Here is a 21,041-nt window from a genome sequence, read left to right on the forward strand (position 1 = left end):
CAACAAAAAACTAGAGCTATTCTGAAAAATCAATGTATCTCTGACCAAGTTTTCATTTATCCTTCTTTCTCTTGTTCATTTTTAGTCGCATGCAAACGACTCTATAAGTCGGTCCATCGGTCTGTCCGTAACACTTTTGTGCTTGGCCTTTTTAGTTAAGATCAAAGGTCTGTTGTTAATAGATGCTGTTCTTAGCTTTTTATGTTTTTCTTGGCCAAAGGCCAAGATCAAAGTGATGACATTTTATTAATATTATCTTTTTTGTATTTTTTGATATAAATAAAAAATGTTTTAAAAATTGGGTTTAAGTAGGAACACCCTCCCCCTTCCACCACACACACATAAATACAAATTTAAAGGGGTAACTATGATAAAAGATGCTGGACGAGAGAAAAATCATTTAAAATTTACAACAGAGACAAGATAGATCAACCAACCTCACCATCCCCCCTTCTTTTTGAGTTGGCCTTGTGCCTAAGTTTTTTGTTCATTTTCCCAATTTTATTTTTCTTCCTGTGAATAAAAATTGTAATATCTCAAAGTGTAGTATCTGTTCCGGCAGATACTGCAAGCAAAGACCATATGTGGGTGCAACCTCACATATAAGACCTTGGTGAATGTAGGAGCAACCCTTCATACCAATTGTCACTATTCAGCTCCCCTACTCCCCGGGGAGTTGGTCCCCATTTCCCCTTCACGCCTCACATCAAAAATCGGCCTTGTGCTTAATTTCGTCGGTGGAGGAGCAAATAAATGCCCTTTTCTTGGCCTTTTGGCCAAGATCAAAGTGTAGTATCTGTTCTTACTACATCCTGTACTTATGTTTGTAACTTTTCCTTGGCCACATAGCTAAGATCAAAGTACCGGCAATAAAATATATATATAAGATCAAAGTGTAGTATCTGTTCTTAATAGATGCTGTACTTACGTTTGTAATTTTTCTTTGGCCACATGGCTAAGATCAAAGTGTAGTATATGTTCTTAACAGATGCTGCACTTACGTTTGTAACTTTTCCTAAGGCATTTTTAGTTGCATGCAAGTCATTACATCAGTTGGTCTGTAACACATTTACATTTTTTTTTTTTTTAAGCAAGGGGTATGGAGTAACATTTTTGTCGCTTGAGTTATCAGAGAGGGACCTATGTTTTCAATGGGTCCGTCTGTCTGTTAGTCCGGATGATTGACAGATAACCGTCCATTAGTTTTTCTTGAAATTTTGTCACAAATTATATTTTAATATATAAATGTGCATAGTAAAAAAAAATTTTTTTTTTTTTTTTTTTTTTTTCCGAAAAATCCTGGTTTGCCCGCAGGGGTTCAAAAGGGGTCAAAAATGGCCAAAAATGACACTTTTTTGTCCCGTAACATTTGATCAATCCATTGGATTTTTCTGAAGCTTGCCCAAAATGTGGAGGGCATTGTTCTTAATATAAATTCAGTATGGGTGACCCTGGCAAAAGTCTGGTTTGCGTCCCTCATGGATTTTTTGGGCTAAAAACGCCCTTTCTTCTGGTGCGTTTCTCATATTTCTCAACAAAAACTTGATATGTCTATATAGTGGTTTCCCATGTTGCTGAATGTAAATATACATGTGTTAAGGTGTGAAACTGCACTGTTTGTCCATTGTCACTGGTATTCGGCATTCAAAGTGGCTCATCAGGGGTCAAAAATGTACCAAAATTGCAAAAAATGACACTTTTTGCCCCATAAATTTTTACCTATCCATTACATTGTTCTGAAACTTGTCCAAAATGTGGAGGCCATTGTTCTTAATATAAATTCAGTATGGGTGACCCTGGCAATATTCTGGTTAGCGTGCCCTGGGTACTTTTAGTGCTAAAAAACACACCTTTTTGGGACTCCCATGCAGCCCTAATTTTTAAAACTATATTTCGTACAGAGGGGGACGATGCATGAGTGGCTTGTTTTTTAAGCAAGGGGCATGGAGTACCATTTTGGTCCTCCGATTTATCGGAGGAACATATGTTTTTGGTGGGTTTGTCTGTCCGTTAGTTTGGACGATTGACAGATAACCGTCCATTAGTTTTTCCTGAAATTTTATCATAAATTATATTTCAATATATAGATGTGCATAGTAAAAAATATTTTTTGTGCGGAAATTCCCATTTCGCCTACAGGGGCTAAAAAGAGGTCAAAAATGCCTCAAAATGGCGAAAAATGACACTTTTTGTCTCGTAACATTTGATCAATCCACTAGATTTTTCTGAAACTTGCCCAAAATGTGGAGGGCATTGTTCTTAACATAAATTCAGTATAGGTGACCCTGGCAAAAGTCTGGTTTGCATCCCCCGGGGACTTTTAGTGTTGAAAACACCCTTTCTTCTGGCGTGTTTTTCAAATTTCTCAATAAAACACTTGATATGTATATCTATATAGTGCTCTCCCATGGTGCTGAATTCAAATATACAAAACTGCATAGTTTGTCCATTGTCACTGGTATTCAGCATTCAAAGTGGCTCATAAGGGGTTAAAAATGTACCAAAATTGCAAATAATGATACTTTTTGCCCCATAAATTTTTACCTATCCATTAGACTTTTGTGAAACTTGTCCAAAATGTAACTTTTCCTTGGCCACATGGCTAAGATCAAAGTGTAATATCTGTTCTTAACCGATGCTGCACTTGTTTGTAACTAATAAGTAAATGTGTTACCGACCGACCGACCAACGGAGAATAGTTTTTTTTTTAAAATGCATACCACAGAATAGTTTTTTAGTTGTGTGCAAGCAACTCTATAAGTCGGTCGGTCGGTCGGTCGGTCGATAACACATGTACATTTTATTTTGTTTTATGTTTATTATACCACTATTTATTGGTTTTCGGGGTTCCTGAATACGAAAATAATGTTTCAAATTCCTTAAATCAAATAATTTTTGTGATATAAAGTGGGGGATCACTTTTCTGTATTAATTTAATGTAAAATGATCACCCACTTTACAACCAGTCAGTCTCAAAGCCATTCAAGTCATTCTCCAGATCATTCAAGTTGTTTTTGAAGGATTCCAGTTATTTTTTAAGCATTCAAGTCATTCTTAAGGTCATTCAATTCATCCTTAAGTTCATTAAAGTCATTCTAAGTCATTTACTTTTTATTTATTTAAGTCATTTCAGCCCATTTTTCGGTCATTTTAGTTTATCTTTAAGAATTTCATGTCAATCCTACATTCACACATTCATTCATTACACAAGAGCACGCGACTAATGGCTATCGGCCTTGTTATTATTTCCTCCAATGTGTTCCATGGTCTTTCTCTGCTATCTAAACTGTTTTACATCTACTAACCCAAATACACTCATCCATTCTTTAAACATGACTATACTAACAAAGTCTCTTGTTCAACACATGTCCATACGAAATGCTTAAATACAGGACAGCATACAAGGTCAAAGAGTTTGGTTTTGTAATTTAATGTTAATGTCTGTTTTTTAATACAAGATTTGTATTAGTTTTCAGTTTTTAATTAATTCATTTATTTTATTGGAATTATTTAGTGTTTTAATTATAACCCTACTGTCTTCAAAAAGGACAATATAACTTCTAACCTGATGTCAAAGAGCAATTCTTTCATGGAGTGAAACTCTTGCTTAAATTATTTCATGGAGTTAAACTTTTGCTTAAATTATTTCATGGAGTTAAACTCTTGGGTAAACTGTACAATCTAACATGTCTCACTGTGTGTGGGATAAGACAAGTTATGCACAATTGTGGTTGTTTTCATTCAAGCATAAATAAATGTGTAACTTAGACATGGTCAATTTGGAATCGGTGAAAGAATGACCAAAGGAAGGCATTGTACAAAACATACTAGAAATATAAATACCAATGTTGATAATGACAATATTTGAAAGTAAATAATGTAAAGAATAGTAGCTCATCTCGAAGATGAAAATAAAAACATGGCAGCAGAAATAAAAGAAATATACATTATTATAGATGTGGCAAATAGGAAGCAGCTGTTGTCATAATACTATGCATATTTCTTAATTTGATCATTTGAAATGCACATATTTCATAATTGGCAGCAGCTCTGATTCTAATCAGATAATATGCAGACAGGATATATTCTTCGGAGGCAATATATTGCCAATAATGTTCTTACTTTGCTTCCAGATGAGACCAGGTATCATGAGGATTGCTAAGGGCAATCATATAGCAATGATTAGATCCAACCTTCAACTTGATTAGATGAAAGTGTATTTCCTAATTCGAAACCATTTGTAATTAAATAGAATTATCATATTCAAAACAAGAATTCTTCATATCAAGTAGCACTGAAGCGATTTCAATGCAATACGAAGGAAAGCAATGATTGTAGAATTTTATTGTGAAATAATACTTGAAAAAGTGTTGCTAGCTTTCCTCAAAGGTTGAAGAAAATATTTTTGAAAATGTCATTGCTCACTATTTAAAAACAAATAGAAATGTAAAATGGTAAAAGCTTTAACTGCACAATTATTTTTCATATATACTAGCAGTTCAGCCTAGCTTTGCTCGGGCCCTACATACTGTTCATAACTTCATGTGCATATATATATATATATATATATATATATATATATATATATATTAAAAAGTTTGACTCGTGTCCAGGTAGCCTACATCTAAAATTTCAAGTGCTTAGACCCAAAATTGGCAGAGAAGTTTGGTAGAGTCTGCAAAAGTCAACTCTTTCATCTTTCACCTCTTAGCAGCCCAATTTTCGTCCAAAAACTGATTAAAAAGCTTGCAGCATGTCTGAATACCCTTTTTGCAAAATTTCAAATTTGCTAGAGACCGCAAAAGTCAAATCTTTTGAACTTTGACCCCTTGGTAGCCAAATTTTTGGCCAAAAACTGATTAAAAAACTTGTCCTATGTCTGAATACACATTATGTAAAATTTCAAATTGTTTGACCAAAAATTGGCTGAGAGATCAAATTTTTAAAATCTGACCTCTTAACATTTGTTTTGGGTTCAAATCAAGTTAAAAAGTTTGATCATGTCCAAGAAACCTACATCTAAAATTTAAAGTGTTTAGACCCAAAATTGGTGGAGGAGTTTGGTAGAGTTTTTAAAGGTCAAATCGTTGAACTTTGACCCCTTGACAGCCAAATTTCTGGCCGAAAACCGATTAAAACGATTTTCCCAAATCTTAATACCCCTTATGTCAAATCTCGAGTCTGTAAACTGAAAATTGACAGAATAATTTGGTAGGGAAATGTACACACACACACACACACAATTTCACTTCTATAGATATATAGATAACGCCATACTTATGAAGGCTAAAAGCCAGTTAAGGATAAGGGTTAAAGAGATAATGAACAATATTATGAGATTTGAAAATGATGAATGGAGTGAATAAAATTAGATTGTTTAAGATGACTCAACAAGTATTTATTAACATTTGACTTGGAGATGACTATATTGTAGTCTGCAGAGAAGAAATCCCATAGAAATATTTTTCAAAGATGAAAAGTTCTGAGATTGAAAAACTGTTCATGGAAATTTTTTGGTTTTTAGGTGCAGAGAGGAAGAAAGGAAAATTCTTTGCAGTGGTGGTAGGTAGACGAATACTTGCTGTGAATGTTTTACAGAGGTTGGAGCTCAGTCATGCACCAACCATGAAAATAATGAAAAAATAAAGAAAGACTAACATCTTTTTGTGAGAAAGAGGCTGTAGAGAGCAGAAGCCATCTTCCTTCCCAATATTGCTAAGTCGATTTTATCAAGGCAAGAAAGAGTGCTGTACTCAAATGGTTTACTTTAAACTTAGTGATTAAAGAATCTGTTTACCATGAGGAGAATTCCAAAAGTAATACCTATTTTTTCATTTCGCCTGAATGGATCAGAGGGGATTGCAAATTGCATTGTTATGATGACTGAACTTATGCATTCGTGACCTAAAAGTTTCATCTCTCTGTTGCAGATATTGACAGTCTGAGACTCTAAGAAAGCAACCTGTCATTGACGTGCGTCAGAAGCAGAAATACGTGATTGAATTCCTGGCAAAAGTACATTGAGAATGGTTGTGATTATGCAGAAAAAAAATTTCTGGAGCACAAGAGGTCAATCATTTTAATGATACAACTCCAGTCTTTGTAGCTCTTCAACTTTTTTGAATTAATAAAAAAAATAGGAGCGTTTACTTCTGGAACAATGCTCATACTATAGATCATGTGCATTTTCTTTTTTTTTAACATGTGGTTTTCAGTTTGTTTGTTTTTTAGGGAAAGGTTTGATTTGACACTTGAACTTAAAGTTAATGGTAGATTTAAGGGAGGATTCTTGCTTTGGAGATATGCTTGTCACTTGGACTTAGTATTAATGGTAGGGCTAAGGGTATCTATGTATGAACACCTTTAAAAACTTGGCGGACAGAAGGAAAACAATTATTTTAGAATAGAGGGATCAGTTTCACATATAAATTTAATCTATACTAGCAGGACCTGTGGGAATTCTACTGGGGACTCATTCATATGTAATATATTGATGTTGGCATTCTGTAGATGTTCAGTGTAAATGGAGACACTGATGTTATTGTAGTTTTTTTGTTAAAACTGCAAAAGTATTTATCTAAGCTAGCACGAATGCCCGGCAAAGCCCAGTCACAAAGTACATTCAAATATCATATTTTAATTCTTGCTGATTTCGTATATATTATTATAGAGTTAATGTTCTATCAATTTTTATACATTATAAAGTTGCGATTTCAAAAATTAAAAAATTATATCTATATGACTTGGGTACATTAGCTTGAATCGACACCGAAATAAAAAATTATGAAATATATATATATATATATATATATATAACTTTCAGCCATAATCGAAACCGAAACCAAAACTTATGAAGAATTCTTGGTAAAATTATTTATGACAAGAAATGGAAGTACATAGCAATTAAACGATCCGGATGTAAACGTGATACAGAAAATAACACACACGCTATCGTATTAATATCTATATAAATAAAACAGTAGATGTATGTATGTATGTAAGTCTGTGCGAAAATATTCAACTGATAAATTCTTAAACTACTGGTCACGTAACACTGAAATAAACAGGAAATAGTAATCATCCAACAAATACGGTTTATAACAAGTAACATCTTTGTTTGGATGAATGAATAACATATACAGAAATATGCCAGCAAGTTAAAATGCAAGATTTTCATTTAAACCTGCTAATATGTTTCTATTACTTGTGCACAAATTTAAAGATAGCTTGAAGTGGTTTAATTTTAAATCTTTCTTATCTATCTCGTGATAGTTCAAACAGTAGAGAACATAGTTGGAAACGCTGAAATCAGTTTTTTTTTAACTTTTGAAATCAGTACTATATATTAAATACAATATAATATTCAATAGAAAATTGACTCTGTAATAATATGGAATCTCCATGAATTAAAATATATTAAAGCCTACTTTATGATTGGGCAAGGTCAGTCACCCCCTGCTAGTATAAAATAATCCCCCATTTATGACCCATTCTAGCATTTTAGGGCAGTTAATCAATTTTTTTTTTTGCTATGGGATAAATCTTCATGTGTTTCTTTTCGGGGGTTTTTTTTTTGCCTTTTTTATATTGTTTTAGAGGGTAGGACTGCTTTTTTTTTTTTTGCTTTCTTTTTAGATGATATGTGGTTTTAAAAGGTTATTGTAGGCTTGCCATACAGACTTAGGGTTAATGGTATAGTTAAGGAAAAAAATTGGGGGGGGGGACTTGCTACTCGTATCTAGGGTTAAAGGTAGTATTAATTGAATATTTTGTGGGGAAGGCTTGTTACTCAGATTTAAGATTAATGGCAGTGCAAGGGAAAGTATTTTTAAGAGGTGAGCTTGTCATTTGTACCTGGGGTTAGTGATAGGGTAAGTAATTTTTTTATATACTAACTATTTAGCTTGTAAATTATCAAAAATATTCAGAGGGGGTAACTGCTCTACAAGGTACAAAGGGCCTGGAAACGGGGGATCATTTTATATTAAATTTATATGTGAAACTGATTCCCCCTACTTCAAACTGTAAATTAATTTTTTTTTTTTATTTATTTTTTTTTTTTTTTTACAAGATTTTTAGGATATTCACACATAATCACTTAAAAAATGCAAAATTTTATTTTTAATCAGCAGCTATAAAGTCATTTCAAAAGTCGGGTATATTAAAAAAACAGTATTTCTCAGGGAGTCGCGATTTTAGAATCACAAATTGCATTAACTTTAATTTAAGCAAAAAAAAAAAAAAAAGCCCATAATAAAAAATAGTTAGTAAAAATCGACAGCTGTAGGTGTTTACTGATAATACTGTCAGTCTGTCAGTAATAGTCAAATTTTTGATTTTCGCTGAAATGGAAGCAATATTTTTTCAGATATGGTGATCAAAAATTGCTACTATAAAAAGATAAAACAATATATAATTACAATTTTAATACATAAAAAGGTAAAAAGATTGATTTACTTAGCAATTTGGGTACAAAATATATATTTTTTTAAATGTTCAATACTCGTCATGTTGAAAGATTCTCTATGACAGAGAAAAAAAAGCAATGATTCACGTTTTTGTATTCCCACCAAGATTAAGGGCTTTATCTTTCTTAATTGCCTTCTAGATTTCATGACAGGAGTGGTAATGAACATTTAAAAAGCACTCCTATCATTCACAAAAGTTGCAAAAATGCCAATTTTATCACTTTATTTGCTTTAAAACATATCAGATTATTATTTATTATGTCAAAATATACATTCATTTTCAAACAAAATGGTGGTATTTTAGCATGATTTGGTTTTTGAAATGACTATTTTAGTAGACTCCCTTTGAAATCTGTGGTGATTGATGAGTATTGTTAGGGGAACCAAGGATTGGAGCTCAGTCAAGCATCTACCACAAATATAAGAATACAAGAGAAAGAGGCTAACAGCATTTCTTCAGCGTGAAAGGGGCTGTAAAAGATTATTCCCCACCAGATTACAAAGTCGATTTTGTACCTCTCAGATATGACAGTAGTACTCCATCTAAAGATGAATCTGGCTCTTAGTATTAGATATCCCAAACCAAACTTTTATTTTCATTATATCTAAAAAAAAAAATTTATGTGGTCATATAGATTTTTGTAAACCATAAACAAAAAGTACCAAATTTATTTTGGTAGCTCAATTAACCATCAAGTTATGATCGTTCAAAGTTTGTCGGAAAGTTGAAAATTTGCTATCATGGTCCAGAAGCCAAATATCATGGTATATAACTAAAAATGTAAGCTACTAACAAGTGAAAAATCCTTATAAATGTAATGTCATCTTGTGGTAAATTATTAATACTAATGAAAGTAATAATTATTAGATGAAACCAACCTAAACACAAGGCAAAAATCCGACTACCAATGAGGAAAAAGTGCAAATATGACACAGAAGTGCAACTTTGACTGTTCATATCAATTTCATTTCAATAGCTAATGTATTGAATCTTCTTAGTATGATTCATAACACATTAGAGATCAAGATAATTTTTTCTTTTAATTATAAATTGATAAAACCACTCAATTGTGGACCATGTAAAAGCAGTCGAACAGACAATTTGGTAAAAAAGGGCAAAAAAGGGTCAAAAGTATATGTTACTGAAATTGCTGTAAAAATTTACGAATTTTGGGGTGAGGAATTCAAAAAAACGTTTGCCTTGTTTCTAATAACAAAACTTTTTGCCACAGAAATATTTTTACTTTGGGGAATTTAAACTTGCCAAAAAAGGGCCGGCAACAATAAGATTTAGAAATTTGTTATACAAAAAGTCACAAGTCATTTTTTTCAAGCACTAAAAAACTTTCAACTTAAAAGACAAATCAACAAGTAAGATACTTTATAGGCAGAGGTCTTACTGCAATTCCTTTCCTTATTGATTTTCTCTCAGAATTTTTTCATAGGCTTCTGCTATGGTAGATATATCGAGAACACTCCAAATCCTACCATCACTTGAAAGTGGCACTACCTCAAAACCCCATCTGTGTCATTAAAATGCGAGGGAGAAATCAGTATTTTAAACTATAACCGAAGCATGAAATAAATAACAAAAAATTAAACTAGGTAATGATTTTTCGGTTTCATTTAAATTAATTTAACCTTTAAAGTTGCTTTAATTCTCTGTGCATCATGAGCCTTTAAAGTTGCTTTAATTAAAAAAAAATGTTTCATGAAAATTATTTATTTGTTCAGAAAAAAAAGACAAAACTATTTTATAAAAATCCAATGTTGCTTTCATTATAAAATTGTTTTATCAAAATTATATTTTCTTACACAAACTTTTCAATAAATGTTTTTACAATTATATTTTGATAAATTTTTATACAGTAAATGTTTTGGTTTTCAAATGGTGCTCGCCCAGTTTAGACAATTATAAATATGTCATTTTCATTTTCTGTTTTTAATAATAAAAGTATATATACACCAAGTCAGAGAAAGATCTTGATCATCAATGTTTCATTGTCTTCATAGATATCAACAAATGATCTCAGAATATAACTTGGAAGATCATTTATGAAGATCAGGAAAAAGGTTGACGCCAGAATGGATCCTTGGCACATTGAGACGTTGATACTGTGCACTTTGAACTTTTGCTCATCAATGACTACTTTTATAAACCTATTAGGGAGAAAGGATTTGATGGTTGAGAGGATATTTTCAGATATTCTATAGCTAACATGTTTATGGAGCAAATCTTTCTACCAAAGGCTTTTGAAATCATCCTAGAAACAAAGCCCTTGTCAATAGATTCACTCATCCTGTGCAACATCAGTTAGTTGTAAATCTTGCAGAACAAAATCCATATTGCTTGTTACTAAGATCGTTTTCTCTGAGGTGGTTGATAACTTTTTGATTTATTACAGATTCAAGCAACTTATTCATGATGCACAGAGAATGATCGATTTGTACTGAGATGCAGAACATAAAATCTCAAGCAGACCAAGAAGTTTTGCACAGAGATAGAAAACATTTCCCCTTTAAGCAACAATTTGTAAGGATAGAAGCTATTTTGGATTGCAATTTCTTGAATAGTATGACCAGGATGTTGGTGGGACCACCAAGGTTCTTGATAAGTTTGGCAACATCTCTTACATTTATTTAGATGTTACTTAAAGTATTTAGTCATGGGGGAGAATTCTGGGGTAGGTGATTCTGATCACAAAAGGTGGAATTTGCTGCAAAATTCTTTGTAATGGTTAGGCTTCATCATATGCTGAGAAGATCACCTTTGGTCCATTAATGATGGTTGGGATAGTCTTACATTTGTTCAGAACATTGTTATTCTCCAAAATTCATGGGAACCAAATCTCTGATCGACTGCTCTAGATTTAACGGATTTTTAGCATTTTCTATAACCCTTTTGCAATGGTTTCAAGCAATTTAAAAGGAGGCATCAGTTTCAGAGCATCTATTTCATTGAAAACCCTTAAAATACTGGTTTCTATGGACAATAGTGGCAGCATATTTATGGGTGTATCAAGGCTGGTTATTCAGTCTCTGTTGAAATATACTGAAGAGTATAAAAGCTCTCAGTTACTTGGTAAACCACTTGGATATATCAGATGTGATGCAGGACACCTTTTGGAAGATGATTTAAGAAATTCAGATATGAAGAATCTCAAGCTGTCCTGATCGGCTGTAGAATATCGATGGAAAGGGACTTTGGGATATTTTGTGAACTTCGTTTTGTTCTCAACAGAGTTGTTGGAGTATACCAAAGACAGGGCAGTAGATATACACTGTTCAGGGCAAGTTATCATATAAAGATCAAGTGAAATGTCCATCAGCATTGGTTACACATGTTCAGTTGTCAATAATTTCAGTATGTTCATATGCAAGGGAGAAATTGTGACAAAATCTCTCCATCATCAGTCTTGTTCGAGTGGACTAGCCACTCAACATTGTGAACACTGAAGTCACCACAGACATGAATGCTAGCAAAAGAGTGAACAAACTGAATCTTGTTCAATAACAGTAACTCCATCAAGAGGGGAGGATAGAAAGCAAAGATCAAAGAGGTGCAAATACAGCTTGGAAAATAAAGAAAATCAGGATATTCATAAGATGTGTCCTTACCACATGGAAAACGGTCCGTGACATAGGTGCAAATTACATGAACATGGCAATCTTGGGAATGGTTTTGAGGTTATGTCTGAATATCCTGTATCAAGTTTTGTCTTATAAATAGATTTCAACATCTAGCAGGTTGAAACATAGAACCAAATGTTGGAAAAGGAGATTTGATAGCAATGTGAAGATACACGATGTGCACTCATCTTGTCGTGATAGTCAGTGTTGCAATGAAGAGTCCTCACACTACAAAAAAACAGTTGTAACCAAATAATAGATATTCATTATTCTTTTTTAGTTTACAAATGGTACCCATTTACTTAAGTGAATGACAGACTTGCAACATTGAATCTTTGCTTGACCAGATCGAAACATGTCTTAAAATTTCTTAGCCAAGGACCCTCAAGGAACCAAAACTGCTTCAGTAGCTCTCACCAGAACCAACTAGATTCTCTCCAACATTCAAATTCAACTCTCATTCCTCTTCCTGCAGGGGTCTCTTCACACCTGCCTGACTTTGGCCTTTTGTTGGTGGTCATTGTTCAACCGCCCAGAGGAGACATTCACTGAAGACCCAACTTGTCTCCAAACATTATTATTTTCACAAAGTCAATCCTAGTGGGACTCTTCTGTTTAAATGAAGCACTTATTTTTTTCAAACAAAGGGAATATCTTTTGAGTGTCTGATTGGCCAGGGATATTTTCAGCTTCCTGCCTCCCCTCTCTTCCTCTAGCCAAATATCTAACATTGCAACATCCTCTATTCACATGCAATAGCAAAACATATGCTGCACAGCATGTTTACATCAGGGATCCAGGTTATAAGGTAGACTTTTGGGTTTATGCTTGTTTTATTTTATGACTTATGTTGTGGAAGAGGTTAGTAGAGGAGTTAATAGTAGAAAGCAAAGAGAATGAGTAGAAAAAAGATTATCTTTGTATACTATTAAAGAAAGAAAAGCCATAGCAGTTCTCACTAATATGACTTTGAGAGACCCCACTAGAAACTATTGCATAGTTCAGACTGCATTGACCAAATGGAAATGCAGCACCTACTGAAAGGATAGCCTTCTTGGGAGTTATTCCAAGGTTTGGTTAGTTGGTTGATTTGCAGCATATTAACCATTTTGCGGTCATTTAATACCAAATTTTGGAAAAAGTTTTTATGTCCCAAATTCTTTATATCTTCCAATATTTATTTGTGGTGTTTGGCTTGAATGCTTTGTAAAAGAAGATTGCTGTTTTTGTTTTTGACTTTGCGGAACATGATTGAGTTTTGCAAAGGGAAAATTAAAAAATAATAGCATCAATGTGCATTTTTGGTCAGGAAGCCAGTATCTTCAGACAGCCTGATCTAGTAACACAAAACCAAATGAGGAACTTCAGTCTCTGCAGCCAGGTAGTTGGCATATTCCAATGCCCTACCAACAGAACCCCAAGGTTTGGATCCCTAGTTTTTTAGGCAGATAATGTCAGCCTAGGTAAAAAAAAAAAAAAAAATTACGTCCAGCAGCCTTATTGGTGATATGGCAACAAAATTAGAAAGAATTACTAAGGTCATTAGTAGATACAGCTTCTACTAAACTGCCTACCCAGAGTCATTTTTATACTATGCTAAAGAAATCTTAGAAACGTTTATGTCATTTACTTAATATTTATCTGATGATGTATGTACACTATTTTAGAAACACTTGCAGATAAGATGAAAACAGACCATGCAACGAATCGCAACATTTTATGTTAATAATGCAGTAGTTTTGAACATTTATTTGGAATATAGACATGCATATTAAATACAAAGCACCTTTGCCTTCTTAACAGTGCACAAATGAGGTAACAGAATTGGTCTAAGCTGGCATAGAAGCAGTTGTTCTTATGCAGAAATTCTATAAGCTCCACTTTCCTCAATAGTTTACTTTGAACTGTACAGCTGTGATTGCATATAGACAGCAAGCTTTTCACAGATTCAAACAGACAATAATTTATAGCAATCAATAAATCACAGTAAGAGAGTAGTAGTCGCAACTAAGAGTAGATATAGTGAGATCACTAGGACACACATAGTCACAGAGATTAAGAACTCATGATTTCTGGAAATTCTATAATAGTGTCGTGTATAATGTGCAATCAATAATTCTTCCACTATGCAACCACCATGCTATTGCTTTCACACTAACAAATAAGGCTGAACTTCTTGCATTAAACCTCACCTGGAACCCACCTAATCACTTTTTCATTAATTTCTCACTATGACAAAAACCACACTTGATGATCTGATCATCACCTCTCCCCATGGATTTTTGTCTTCACTTGACACAAAGGTTGATCCAGTGCATGCACCTGGTGAAGGCTAGTTTTATAGAAATAGTAATGCAGGGCATCTGCCCATCTTACCACTAGCCTTCTCAGCTATCATTTTCCGACGATTTCAAATTTAAAAGTGAGTTTTATAATGGTGTTGTCAACAGCCTTCAGTACATGTTCAAACCGTCTGAGTTGCCATTCCCTCATCTTGCCCTCGATCAGCATGATGCTGTGGCATCTTTGGATGTCATAATTACTGATGTGGTCAAATAGTGTAACTCCCGAGCTAAAGCAGAGCATTTTAGTTTTCATGGCAGCAAATCTTTGCTCCACCTCCCTCATCGTCAGCCAACACTTGGAGCTGCACAAAGTGACAGGTCTGAATGCTTGCCATATATTCATAAAGTATTTTATAAAATACTAAAAAAATTTATTTAAAACTCTCCTACAGTTGCTGTGAACATTTAGAAATGATCAAAGCCCACAATAACAAAATACTAAATAGCAGTAATAACAAGAAAAATATAACCATAGATTTTTATTTTATTAGTTATCTTCTCTATATAAATAAAATGAACTCATTTTTTCCCCGTCTGCCTTTGACCGTAATAGGATTAAGAATCTAGACATTTTATGCAGATGTACTATGCACAAACTGCATCACGATATCTGAGGAGTGTTATAGCAATATTAGCTATCCACTAACTCGCGGATCGGAGCTTTCTATATTTTATCTGGTGAGAGTTCACTGCCAAAACCGGTTACGATCAATGGAAGTAGTAAAGTCATCTCTCTCTAAAAAATTCATACTTCCACCGCCACTCATTTACACCGTCCGTAACCATTCACAGGAGACAAATAAGGACGAAAGCTGGTTTAGGTTTTCCTAAAAACTGGACTGCAATTTAGGTGAAATGCACCACGCTAACTTTTACATTGATTAAAAATAAAAACAAACACAAACCAAAAACCTTTACATTTTCTTACAGTGCATTAAAACTTATGATACTTCAATTCCATTTTATTTCAAATTCTTCGGCAATTACAACATCGTTTTCTTTGCTTTTGGGGGTGGGGGCATGTATCTTCCCTCTGTTTTACATTTTCCCGATCTTTCCCTTTCTCGAATTTATTTCTTCTCTCTTTCCGTGTTTCCTCTTTTTTTTCGGCAAGTTTACCATCGTTTCTTTTCATTTATTTATTTTTATAAACTTTCCTCTGTTTCTGTTTCTACAAACTTTACATTTTGTTTATTTATTTCTTCTTTCTTTCCGTTTTTCCTCTTCCTTCGGCAAGTTTAACATCGTTTCTTTCTTTGTAATACAGACGGATTTTTTTAACACTAAAAAAAAAAAATAAAAAATAATTTACATGGATTCATTCCTTCTTCCGTTTATTTACACTTTGTTCGCTGTCTTTCCAATCTCTTATTTTTTTCTCTTTTTTTTTATTTTTATAAAAACATATACATCATTTCCGTTACTTTTCACTTTGTTCGATGCCTTTCTCGCGATTTCCATCGTTTATTTCTTTTGCTAATTAATTTTTTTTTTTTTCAAGTTCTCCTTTAGAAGCGGCACTATGAACCCATTTTTTCCCCCATTCTTTTTCCTTTTTTTCCTTCCTTTTTTGGGTTGGAAACGCCCGTCTCACGTTCGTATATAACAATGTATTTGCTGGGTAGATTTCGGGGGTGCTAAAACAGCGGGGATGGGGATTCTTCCATTACACCAACTTGAGCCACAGCAACGCGTGCCAGGGTACAGCTAGTCTTAAAATAAAGTTTATTCTGCTTACAGTTTTTACTTTGCTTCTGCAATTGAATAATTATTTTGGCATCTTTAAAATGTTTAATTTCTAGTTAATCACTCTGACATAACTTGCATGGATCATCCAAATATCTGCTTTCTTTAAAATTCCAGTAATGGTTTTATAATCATGTACTAAATTTTTTTTGTTTGTTTGCTATTGAATGCCCTTTATAAATTCAGAGGTTGTTTCTCTGGTATAATATTTTTTGTTATTCGAGTTTCCATGTGTAAATAAATAGTGTGGCTTGGTAATTGATACCTTTAGTTAAGCAATGATGACTGTTTTATTAAGCAATGATTTGTCAGGGGCAATATGTGCAAATTTTGCAGTTGATTTTTTTTTCTATTATTAACTTTTTTTTGTTATTTGGATAATTATTGTTATCAAGTATTATTTCTTGTGATTATATTATAATTATTACATTTCTATGTTTTCCTTGTTACTACTGTTATTTGGTATTTTGTTATTGTGGGCATTCAGACCTGTCACTTTGTGCAGCTTCAAGAGAGTTTGTTTTTAGTTACTGAGTGATTCACTTTGTGAGAAATCGTCACTTTATGTTTGGAGAAAAAAACTGGATGTTATAGCCGAAATGTAAAAACTAGCAAAGAGAACTTGAAATTGTGATACAGTAAAAGTGAAATAAAAGATACTTAAAGTTTAAGAAGAAGGTATTGCGTTTAACTGCATAATACATTGCAAGTTGGAAGTACAAAACTTTAAGTTAGTGCCAACTGTTGGCAAACAAAAAAAAAACAGTGAACACAAAGTATGTCCTTTATTAGTGCACCACGTGTGCATAAAGTATTTGCTGAAGTTAGCAGTCCGTTTACTGAACAGACATGTTTTATTAAACTGTTTATGGAGACATGTCAAGTCAAACACTTACCCACACACAACATTTATACGTTGACACATTGATACGTAATATACAGACATGACAATGAATGGAGATTATACACACATTTTTTTTTTTTTTTTTAAATCAATTTTCACCCCAAACAAAGCACAGTGTCACTTTGAAGTAGGGGGCTACTATCAGGGACATAATTTGCAGGGGCATTATGAAGGGAGTTGAGTAGCAAGATGTTTGTTCACATTACACTCGAACTTCTGCATATCAGTACAGTTGGGAAAGCAGAATCCCGGAAGGAAGTTCCAAAGACTTGCAGTTCTGGGGAAGAAACTATTGGAGTAAAAGGTTTTCTTACACCTAGGGATCTCTACTGTAAAGAGGTGGGACTTAGTTGCTTGTCGGGTTTATCGGGCGGGGGGGTAGTCACGTCGAGGAGGTACAAGTGCTTGTAGTTCGTCAGAGCATTCATCATTAAAGTATTTGTAGAACAGGCAGAGGGATGCAACATTTCGTCGATGGGACAGAGGCTGAAGCCTAGATGACAGTTCAGGACCTATCAGGTTGATGACTGTCTTTTGAACCCTGTCCAGGAGTGAGAGACAAGCAACAGATGCACCAGCCCAAATGCGACAACAGTACTCCATACATGGGCGAATGGTTGCCTTATAGAGGTACAGGATACTTTCAGGCATAAGTAATTTTCAAGCACAGTAGAGAGAGCCCACCTTCTTTGCAGCAGTCTTGGCAATGCTCTCAATGTATCTATTTCAGTTCATGTTCCCTGTAAATGTTAGGCCGAGGAGTTTAAAAGAAGTACTTTCAGGTAATGTGTTCTTGGCCATTGTTATTGGTAGTAGAGAAGGTTTCTTGTAGTTATTGAAGGAAACAAGCTTAGTCTTGACAGCATTGAATGTGACTATCCATTTTAGTACCCATTCCACTACAGATTGGAGGTCATCCTCTAGTGTTTCTGTCATGTCCTTAGATATGTGTTCATTTGTTTTCTACTCATGCCATGAAAAGACACACTGTAGATGAGTTTATGCACTAGACAATTATGTTTACACATGACAACTGCAACGCAGCATATATTATACATACATTTAAAGGCACGGATTAGTGTATATACACCACTATAATGACATTGCACATATTATACATATATAATCATGGCTGTATGTACACTCGTATGTAACATGTATCAATTAAAATTTAAATTATAAAATTACACAAATAAAAATAGAATGACTCAAAAATAAATTTAAGAGAAAGTAGCAGAAAAACTTGACTGAAAAATTATTTTAGTTTCCACATATCAGAGTAAGGTACTTTTTGTTGAATCTGACTTATTTAAAAGTGGGGAGCTTCAAATCTCTCTCAAGCAAAAAATGACACCCATCGACTGATCAAAATGAATAAGTCAGAAGTGGATAATAAAATCATTGAATCTGACTGGTTAGCAAGTTTTTAAACATTATTTCTATGCTTGAAATTCCTGCTTGTTTGAGCACATTGAGATTTGTTGGTAAATGAACTGATTGTATACCAAAAATGGTGTGTTGGCAAAAAATGTCCAAGAAATAATAGGTGATATTGGTAAGTAACCCAAGACTCATACAAAAAAACAGTAAGCACAACTGATCTGTGTACGTTGATCATATGTCCTCATGTGTTTATTTTTCCACACTGGCTTTAGCCAGTCTGTTTTTTTTTTTTTGTCTTTTTTTCCCCTCTTATTCATCTCAAACAAGGCACATTGCCATTTGAATGAAAGAGGCTACTATTGGAGACCATATCTATGTTAGCATTATGTAGAGAATTTAGCAGCGAGATGTCACTTAACATTACATTTAAACTACTGCAAGTTAGCACAGTCATGGAAGCAGAAGACAAGCAGGGAATGTCAAAATCAAGCAGTTTGAGGAAAGAAACTATTAGAGCAGAAGGCTTTCTAACATCTACATATCTGTAAAGTGAAGGGTGGGATTTTGCGGCTTGTCGAGGGTATTTATGTTGAGGGAGCACAAGTGGTAAGAATTCATCAGAACACATTCCATTAAAGTACTTGTAAAACAGACACATGGGATGCAACATTCCAACAATGAGACAGAGGTTAGAGCCTGGTTGATAATGTAGAACCCGTTATTGATCTCTTAGTCAAGTCATGTATCAGAATAGATGACAGATTCTAGGTTTTGTCTTATAGGTGTACATGAGGGGAGAGAGAGGTTTCTCATGTGTTGGCTGCTAGCATCTTCGTCTTCGGATTGACTACCAATAAGCACACAATCTCTGCAAAGTAGGATATTGTTGATGTGTTGCTAGGCTATCTATTTATGGCATTATCAAAAGACGTGACAATTTTAGGTAGCATAGCCAACACCACATCATTGCAAACATATGCAAGGCTAGATTAAAGTAGTTTGCTGGATGAACAGATTAAATGTATATGTGAAGGAATGGGATTGTATAACAGAGAATAATTTTGACAATGATTGTCTCCACTGCATTTTTCGTTGCTTGCAGGTCAAACATGTCCTAACTTTTCTTCTCCACCAACAATCTAAAGTTTTTAGTGTCCATCTTGTCGCAGCAACATCTTCGATGGTTTGGGCATGCAACTCATCACTTAAAGGAGAATAAATTTGTGACGTAATCATCTCTACCTTTCTATCTGGGTGGCACAAGTGAATTGATGGACAGCTGAGGACCTGGACAACAACGATAAAGGAAGACTTGGTGATCTCTTTGGTCCACAAGTGGTCAACCTTTGATGGTCGAATCACTATTGATTAGCCATCTCATGCAACCTTACACAGAATTGCTATGCATAGGCCACCGTGGATCAGGATGTAGTGCAGGTCAGCGAAGAATCTGAATAAATTCGACCAAAGTTAACACCATTATAATAAACAGCTCATCAACCCTATAGGTCTTTTTATTTAATTGTATTTTTCACTTGTTCTAAAAGAATGTTACATCCCTGTGTTTTTTTTACAAGTACTTTAATGGCATGTGCTCTGATGAAGTCATAGCACTTGTGCCCTTTTGATGTACATACTCCTAACTAACTTGACAAACAGCAAAAACCCACCCCTTCACTGTTTCTTCCTTCGGACTGCTAGACTTTGGAATTCCTTCCTTGCTTCCTGCTTCCCTGACAGTACTAACTTGCAGAAGTTTAAATGTAATCTGAACAGACATATTTCTGCTCAACTCATCACAGTCCCCTGTTAGACACAATCCCAGGTGGTAATATTCCTTGTTTGGGGTGGAAAGAAAAAAGGAGTTGGAAGCGATGTATTTTTTCAGGTAGTTTATTAATTGTGATGTGGGCACATTTCTTAACAGCATTGTTTAGTTTTGTGTTAGATATGTATATCTGTTTCTGACTGCTTAATACTATGTTTTGTCGATGATTGGGTATCACTTGTGAGGAAAGGGGTGGAGGGGATGCAAGTGCAGCTGGGAACATGAAGCAAGTGTGCAAATAATGTTGTGCAAAGGATGAATGAGTATTTGAGAAAGCTATCTCAACCATTAGAAGATTGTTAAAACTGGTTGATTGAGAATGTAGACTAAAGAATTAGAGGATGACTAGAATGGAGATAATTGTCATCATAATATTTGGTTTAGTGTCCATTTTACATACTGGCATGTATTCGACAGCTTTTAAAAATTGACTTAAAAACTAATCTACCTCTGGCCATGACTTTATTTATCCCTCTTTCTCTCAAGTTTATTCTTATCACTTCCTTGGCCTTCCCCTTCTAACAACTGTTCTACATCTACTAATTTGAAAACTCTCATCTATAATTTCAACAAAGTCTACTGTTCTGCACACCTCTCCTTATACTGTCCAAATTTAATATTAGTCTGAGATCAAATCTAAGCCTGATCTGTGTTACACATTGATCATATCATTCTTTTCATGTCATTTCTTTACATGCAACTCATATCCTCAACCCTCAGTGGATAGGTTTCACTTT

The 21,041-nt window shown here is 34.1% G+C and overlaps 1 protein-coding gene and 1 pseudogene across 2 annotated transcripts in view; one reads left to right on the forward strand and one right to left on the reverse strand.

Annotated features, from left to right (window-relative positions):
• Positions 1–21,041, reverse strand: part of LOC145279848 (WD repeat-containing protein 48-like) — a 270,993-nt gene that overhangs the window by 245,525 nt on the left and 4,427 nt on the right. The gene's annotated exons all lie outside the window — the stretch shown is intronic.
• Positions 757–941, forward strand: LOC145280549 (U2 spliceosomal RNA; annotated as a pseudogene).

Source organism: Euprymna scolopes, chromosome 7 (genome assembly GCF_053919585.1).
Source record: "Euprymna scolopes isolate OS-2025 chromosome 7, ASM5391958v1, whole genome shotgun sequence".
In the NCBI taxonomy this organism is placed as follows: Eukaryota; Metazoa; Mollusca; class Cephalopoda; order Sepiida; family Sepiolidae; genus Euprymna; species Euprymna scolopes.